This window comes from Desmodus rotundus, chromosome 12 (genome assembly GCF_022682495.2).
Source record: "Desmodus rotundus isolate HL8 chromosome 12, HLdesRot8A.1, whole genome shotgun sequence".
Classification (NCBI taxonomy): domain Eukaryota; kingdom Metazoa; phylum Chordata; class Mammalia; order Chiroptera; family Phyllostomidae; genus Desmodus; species Desmodus rotundus.
This window is the reverse complement of record NC_071398.1, coordinates 11,241,143-11,249,556: the sequence shown is the minus strand read 5'-3', so window position 1 is coordinate 11,249,556 and position 8,414 is coordinate 11,241,143. Positions and strand designations below refer to the sequence as shown.

At 40.5% G+C, this 8,414-nt stretch overlaps 1 long non-coding RNA gene across 1 annotated transcript; it reads right to left on the bottom strand.

Moving 5' to 3' along the window:
- Positions 1–1,267: 1,267 nt before the first annotated feature.
- LOC128779790 (uncharacterized) lies at positions 1,268–8,160 on the bottom strand. The gene is made up of 3 exons (XR_008425849.2): positions 8,098–8,160; positions 4,022–4,188; positions 1,268–1,752 (listed from the first exon to the last, which is right to left on the bottom strand). It is a non-coding gene; the product is annotated as an uncharacterized lncRNA (long non-coding RNA).
- Between the last annotated feature and the right edge of the window lie 254 nt (positions 8,161–8,414).

Genomic DNA, 8,414 nt, shown 5'->3' with positions numbered 1-8,414 from the left:
TTGTTAGCCTCACTCTCCTAACTCCTGCAGAAAAGCCATCACGGCTTTCTGTTCAGTGACAGAAACTATTATCTCTGTCTATGTCTCTCTCGGTGACTATGGCAGTAAGGGTTCTGTGGGCCACCTCTTTTTTGGAAGTTTCTTGGAGGTGCAAAACGAGACCAAAAAAAAAAAGGCTTGACTGCTGCTTGCAGAGCCGTTTAAAGATATATTGCCTTCCAATTTACTTCCCAGGGTCTGACTTCCAGAAAGATTGTTGAACCCCTTGGAGCCCATTTTCGGTAGCTTGCTCGGTGCAATAAGTCCTAGAGGGCCCCGAATTCTAACAAAATTGGTGATACCGTTCAGAAAGATATCAGGGAATGTGGAAGGGCAGTAATCTTGAAAGCGATATGAAATTTACAATGTTCACAGTTTAGATAAAACGTTTCTCAAGTAATTTCTAAACAGTTCACTTTTTCCTTCTCCCCTGCAAACGGAAGAAAGGCCTGGAGAGAAATTCGCCAAGGCAGTAGAGACAGAAAACAAAACCTACCAAAATCAAAGTGCATCTGGGGGTATTCCAGTTACGCCTGGGTTAGGACCAACTATCTCAAGGACATTTTATACCCGTATGGCTTCTTGGGACTTTTAATGTTAAGGGTCTGATATGCCGGACTGCTCAGGAATGATTTCTCCCTGCATATTGTCAATCTCTTTTACCAAATGACAGCCTCCCTTGGGTGCAAACACAAGATAGGGAAAGAGATACATATGTTTGATCTTGCCATAATGCCATTTTATAGGAAGGGTGATGTGTAAAATTTCAGGCCACGAGAGGCCCTTCTCTGTACTATGTCCTACATCATGATGTAGAACCTGGAATGTAATTCCTAAATCATGACATCTTCTGGAGTCTTCTGCTGTTGTTTCACATATAGGTGTGAGTTTCAGGGTAACGACATTTTCCTCTAATTTCACCTTGTAAGCTGGAAACTAAAATCATCATTCTAGGTATGCTTTAAGGAATCGTCATATTTCTAAAACACTGTGATATCTTAGGAAGAAATTATAAGAGGATAGTAAAATAGTTTAAAGTGCTTTAAACTGAGAGCCAATAGTTACCTTGAATTTTGAGTTAGAGTGATTATTTTAAAAAGTAATTGTTGAGTTCTGAGTTAAAGAATGCCATAAAATCACTACTAATGACATTAAAACCAACAGCGGAAAAAATGCACACAATTTAGTGATAGCTTCAGGATTTATGTTTAATCTACTTCTTCTAAAGACACTGCACTAAGAGCCTGCTATAAAATCTTCAACATTCTTCTTTCTCTGTGACAATGAGTTTGCTTTGCAGAAATCCTTCTGAATACTTTGGAGAGGATTCAGAGCTGTCTGAGAAAACTGTTTTGCTCCTATCTACTAAGAATCTGTTATGTGGAATTTGCATACTTTCCCACTTGCTCTTCTTGGGTGTGCACATTTGGAATTAATGAGTTTCCGAAGAAAGAAAGCACTCTTTGTCATCACAGAGTTTTCAGCGCCTGGTGATTTTTTGGGGCTCCTAATGTAATGTTCTGTATCTCAGCAGTTGTACTACTCAGCAAGTGTTGAACATGAAGTTCTCCAAAGACGGGAGGGAATGAATACTCTTCCAGCGGCTTTGACTCTTCTTACACTGGGTTACAGTGTTGGCAAAGTACAGTATTCCCAAATGCTAAGAAAATGAGTTGATCACCTGGTCATATCAAACATAGTATTCTGAAAACTCTGGAAAATAGGGTAATAGATATTGATATATTACAACTAAACAGGAAAGAAAGGGAGAAAGAGAGAGAGAGAAATAAAAAAGAAAACATTTGTCAGGAATCTAATACATGCCAGGTTCTGGCTTCACATTCCATGTATTGGGTTACAATTAGTAAGGTTGGCTTCATTAGCATTTAGGGGCCTGTTTGTAACTACAAAGTTAAATGAATGAGAAGCAGAGCCAGTGAGGCTATGGTGTTAATGCCTCAGCCACAAGTCCAGCACATCTTTACTGGAAATGATTAGTGTTTTCAAATAGTTCACCTTTTCCCATGTTGATGTAGTAACTATCTCTTTGAATTGTTTGTTTATTTTTTTTTTGATATGAGAACTGGGCCATGTATTCAAGATCTATGGATGATTTACCCCCTCTCTCCTTTGTTAAGAATGGGCTGAACAGGATAGAAGGTTTTTTTATCACCCATGCTCTGACACTGACTGGGAATCCTACACCTTAGGTCAATTGTGACAGTAACTAGCCCTAGTTAGCCCTGAGTCCACAAGTGAAGGGGCTCAGTCTCACCAGACTGCCCACTGCACACACCAGCCTCAGTTCTTGGGTCATCCCCGGGCCACCTGCACTCTGGCTCAGCTTGGCTACAAATTCAGGAGTTCCTATGACTCTCCTCCAGGTTTCACAATTTGTTAGAATGACTCAGAACTCAGGACACTCTTTGTTCTGAGCCCTGACGGGTGTGGCTCAGTGGATTGAGCACCGGCCTGCAAACCCAAAGGTTGTCTGTTCGATTCCCTGTTAGGGCACCTGCTTGGGGTATGTACAGGCCAGGTCCCCAGCTGGGGCATGCCAGAGACAATCAGTGTTTCTCTGTCACATCAATATTTCTCTCCCTTTTTCTCCCTCCCTTCGCCTCTCTCTAAAAATAAATAAATAAAATGACAAACAAGCATTATTAAAATCAATTATTTTTTAAAAAAATTATACAGAAGAATAGCCAGAGGAAGAGATCTACACATAGCGGCAAGGTCTAGAAGGGTCCTGAGAGCAGGAGCGCCCATTCTTGGAGAGCCGGGTGTACCAACATCACCATCCCTGTACATCAGTATGTTCTCCAGCCAGGAAGCTCTCTGAGCCTCCATACTTAGAGTTTTTATCAAGGTCTTATTATGACATAGAAGGTTTAATTTCTATATACACAGTTGCTTAAATCATTGAACACATGACTTAACTGAATCTCCAACACCTCCAGTCCTAGCTCTCCCCGCTGATTTTGTTTCTACATCAATCAGCCCACAGCCTGAGGCTGTCTAGGGGCCCTGCCAGGGATCATCCCATTAACGCACCAAAGACACTTGTGTTTACTTACAGTGTTCCAAAGGTGTTGAAGCTGCTGGAGACGGGGAACAGGGGAACGGATATTAGATAAGGATAGATGTAGATTGATATAGACCCATAGGTACATAAATGTTTTTTAATTGTATTGTGGAGGGTAATGACATATTGTAGTAAGAATTATTTCCTTATTCAGAAAGCCCATTTTTAAAAATCAAACCTGAAGATGTCTAACCATACTCCTGTGATATTAAAAATAAACTTTTACCCATCTATCTACTGATCTATCTATGGATTTCCTTAGCAAATGGAGTCTCTCCTTTTGGGGGATCTATGACCTCAATTGGACATAACTATGAAAAAGGCTCTGCCAGCACCAACATTATTTTATAGATGAGGAGAGAAGCTTCAGAAGGGTAAGTGGCTTTTCTGACATTTTACAGCTGGAGACTATTTGGAAAGTTAGATTCTGAAAGTACAAATCCCATGATTTTTTTTCCTTTCCTTCATTTTTTCTACTTTATTTTTTTAATTACCGTTTATATTCAATATGATTTTGTATTAGTTCAGGTGAACAGCATACTGCTTAGACAATCACCGTAACCTTTCTAATAATCATGCAGATTTCCATCGCAGAAGGAGCCTAGGACTTATTTATTCAATAATTTCAGTTTCTCATAGACCAGCTGAAGGAAGGGGAGCAAAGGTTAGCAGGTATTAGAATGACTGACCCCATGCAGAACTGAATGGGATTCAACTCCCAAACAAAGGAAAAGGCCACAAAGATCTATAAAAGAAATATAACATCTTTGCTTAAATTATTTTTTTGAGAAATAAAAATATAATTAAAACACACCTGATACCATGTCTCAAATAACAGATTTAGGCTTTAAAAAGTTTCTGTCTTACTTTATATTGTTGGGGTCTTACTATACTTACCTATTGCAGCGTATCCAAAGTCTTGTTTGAAGGGGAGTTCACGTATAGTCAGGAATTCTTTATGGGGACACTTGGTGTTTTTGTAAAGATACATTGTCTGGAGAAAATTCTTACTATAGTGTTTCCCTGTTATTTACATTTAAAATCCATATTGTTGTTCCATTAACCTGTCAATTAATATAATATTTAACTCATTACTGTAATGGCACTATAATTATCTCTCCGCTATGATTGTATTTTAATTTTTCCAAAGCCAAAGCTTAATGGTTTTATCTATGCTCCTGGTATGTAATTTACTCCCGCTGCCCTTTTCCCTGCCGGTTGTAAGTAGGACACAGAGCATCCTTTATCCAATCCTTACCCTACCTAGGATAGTTACTTTCCCAGAGATAGGGTATCTCTAATAATAATAATTTTTTTAAATGTGCCAGAGGATTTGAAAGAAGAAGCTCCAGAGGGGTTCACTATCTGATTCTATCTCTTTCCTGACTTGGGATGAAACCCCACACTTTCTCTTGGGGGGTCTCTGCTTCCCACATAGACAATGCTGCCGTGTAGTTTAACGAGCAGGGTCCTGAAGAGGGCGGGAGGGGTTAACGAGTTCCTGTAATCAGCACAGTTTAACACAGCTTTCTGGATGCCTCTCGGACCTGCATGTCTATGTGACGGGGTTAGTACATCAGTCCAGTTTAACATAAGCAGAAGCTTTACACAGATAATCGGGTACCAGTCCCCGCTGGGTCAGGGCAAAGGGTCAGCTCTGCTGTCTCTTAAGAAATGCTAGAAACATCCAGAGTAACTATTATTGAGTATGTTTAAATGCTAGGTTCTAAATGATTTATTTTGATTTCCCTCTGATCTCATAATAATTTTATACATTAGGTATGCTTATTACAGATGAGGCTTGGAAAGGTGATTTAAGCTTCCAAAAACCACGGAGCTAGTCAATGACAGACATTGAGGCAGGCATCCAGGTTTCTAGGCTTTTGTCTATAAATTAGTATCTCTGTCTTATCAAGTGTCTACCTTCAAGGTCCACATTTAAGAAAAATCTTTCAAACATTAGCTTTCTTTTGTGTGTCTTCATCCAACAGACAGCCCACCACACCCATAATGCATTACTTGAAAGATCAATAATTATATTAAGAGGACCAATTTTTCTCTTTAGTCAAGAGGGGGACAGTGCCATTAAAAGAATTGTTTTATCATCTGGCAATTGAGTCGTATATACATAGCTGGTCCTAGGGACAGAAGGAGTACAAGGAATACCGAACTAACTTCTCTAGCTTATATTTCATGGACCTAGCGATAAATTTCTACAGTGTTGGATCCTCAGCAGTTAAGTCATGGCTGCTGTAGCTTTGCCCTGATCAAAGCCTTACTTGTAAAAGTAAAAGGATATTAACTAGTCCAGTTGGCTGAATACCATTGAGTATATGTACTTATATCTGGCCACTGTGTCAGGCTACATTGTTGAAAACCTAAGAGAGTTCTTTGTCGGTTGAGATGATTGTTGGGGCGGGCCCATGGAGACAGTGTTTACAGGATGCGTCCCCACTGCCTGACCCCCCTGAGCTCCCTCTTCTCCCAGGCCCAGCTTGGTTCCAGACAGACGCCCTGGTGACAAGTGCTGCACTGAAGGGCAGCTCCCTTTCCCTTTGCCAATTTCTTCCTCTCTAGAAGCCTCTCTCTTAGTTTCCCACAATAGCAAACTGAAATTCAAAACCAAATGGAAAGTATTTTTAACCACTCTGAGCAGCAAAAGCCCACAGTGTCTGCGTGGGACAGAGTTGGTGACCTTCTCCAGGAATTAAATGGCGGCATTCTTCTCTGCACCAGTGCCTATGACCCAGCCATCGCCAGCTGTGACGGCATCATGGGCGCCCCCCCCCCCCCAGTGCTGCCTTCAAATTGCATTGGATTGGAGGCACAGCTTTTGTGTTTGGTTCTGACAGTGACCAAAAAAATGTCATTGCAAGTAACCAGAACACAAGTTAGAAACAGTTTAGCCAGACAGAACAATGTGTGCACAGAGATTGAGAATGTGGAGCCTGTGCCTTTGACATTAACATGTGTGACATGGTAGTCGGGGACTTTACAAAAGTTACCAACCTACTCTGTCTTTTTCTCAGCTCTGCATTGTCAAATGCATAGGATTTGAAATGTCAGCCTGTACATTCTGGGTTTTATACGCTAGTGCTCCTAACACGGTGGCTGGTATTTGTAATATTAGAAAAATGTGTCTTATCATCTTGCAATAAACTAGAAAAAGGTTAAAATTCCCCCTAGCATGGAGGGAACCACAGACTACTGATCTGTGAATATAATTGAGTTGACATTATTTACTCGAACTTACATAAGTTCTGGTTCACCTTTATATGAGTGCGTCTCTTTCTGCTAAAATAAGGCTTTAATCCTTTGGGTTTGCCCTAGATGGCACATCTTCGATGAGTTTCCTTTCATCTTAATCAGGTCTGCGTCCTGGGTCGTCTTATGTGAGCGAGTACTTCTGGTAACTCCAACAAGATATCTCAGTGTCAGTTAGGGCCAATTATGGTCTAACAGCAGTTATGTGAAGGTGTTTTAATGAAGTGAAACTGTTTTTGTGGATTAAGTGCCAAGTAAAATGGCTGTTGGCTAACCTCGAGTTAATGAAGTCATTCCACATTATCACCTGTGTGCTAATAAAATAGGTGTGTCAGGGGAAAACAGAAAGGTTGTGAAATGGTGTAGAATGCCATTGATAAGTTAGGTTGAATAGATGCCTCCCTTGGAATGTAATTTCACAGAAAGCAGGAGGTCATGATGCCCAAGAGTTTGTAAAGATAAGGTTGTGTTGGGAACTAGTATGAGAAAGTGCTTTTGGAAGTTTTCCTTCTGCAAACCACAAGGGGCAGGACATTTAGATCATCTGTTAGGGGGCCATTTGGAAGAGGGGGGTAAAAAAAGACATGGAGAAGCTGAGTCAACATGAGAGCAAACGTCTGCAGTTGCCCTTGAGTGAAAGCAGACTGCTGTGCCAGCTCTGCTACATACGGTTATAGTCAGTATTCACCAGGGACCTCTGGGTGTGCCCGCGAGCTAGGAGAGGGTTTGGTTTGGTTTTGAGAGTACAGTTTACAATTGCAAAGTCTAAATGATGTCAGAGAAGCAATACAGATCTATCACACAAGTCTATCGCCCTATGAGGTGAAATGACCTTTGCAGGAGAAAAAAGGACACAAATACAAAGTGAGGTTCAGCTCTGAGCTCTCTCTTTGTTCACCTGAAGCGACGTGAGATCAACCATATAAAATGTTCACTGGAGAGAGTTGATTCTCTGGGTGTGGGTGTTTCGGAATCTATCAAGTCCAAGTTTAAAACCAAAATCAAATATCCTCTCTTCTGTGTAGACTTTTGTGACTCCTCTCCCCTAACTAGGGCACTAAAACGTCATCCCTTTTACAATGCAGCATCTAGAAATCCTTTCTGAAACTGAGGATTTTCCTTCTAGCCTCTAGGGGTGGTAAGTGAAGATGTCTTTCAGCTGTCAGCCCTCACTGTTTGACTTAGTTTACAAAGATATCCTTGCCCAAATTCATGCCTCCTCTCAGAGGTAGCATGCATTGAATGAATGGCCAACATAGGGGTATAAAATCTTTTACCTTAACTCTGAAGTAATGTTACACTTTTGGGGTTCCTTTATGGGTTTGATCTACATGGGGGGATGCTTTGCAGAAGTCAATGACTTCTGCTTGATCCTGTCTGTTCCATGCCTCTAGGGGAACTTAATCTGCAACCCCTTCTTTAGGTTCCCACAGAATTTCTGTGTGTACTTGTGTTCCTATTACAACAACTCTCTGCACTTTTATAATGGTTTATGTTTCTCTATGTTAGCTCATTTAATTTTCCTAATAGCCCTATGAGGTATGCATTATTCTCCTCATATGCCAAATGAAGCTTAGAAGAGGTTAACAGCTTCTGCATTGGCCGAATTAAAGCCTAAGTAATATTATTCTGTGCAGAATGAAATTACTCATTCCCACACAGTTTGACCTTCTTCATGTCCATTTCTCCCATTAGGGAAAAGACCACACTTTCATATACTCAGCTGTTCAGTCCAGGGCCAAACTCCTATTCGGTTCCTCTCTGTGATTTTTGAGGACCTGGAAAAGTTAACAACTTAGTTAATCTGTGGTTTCTTCTTCTTTAAAGTGGGTAATAGTAGAGTCATTAGGCAAATACGAGATAAATCATATAAAAGGCATAACGTCCCGTTGAATTTCAGTCCTAAAGTGTTCAGTTAGGCTAGCTAATATTAAGGAAGTAAATGGTAGGTGTAATGCAGGAATTAATTTAATGAATATTGGAGTCATACAAAACTGGCTTCTAGTTAAAACTCTGAGACTTACTG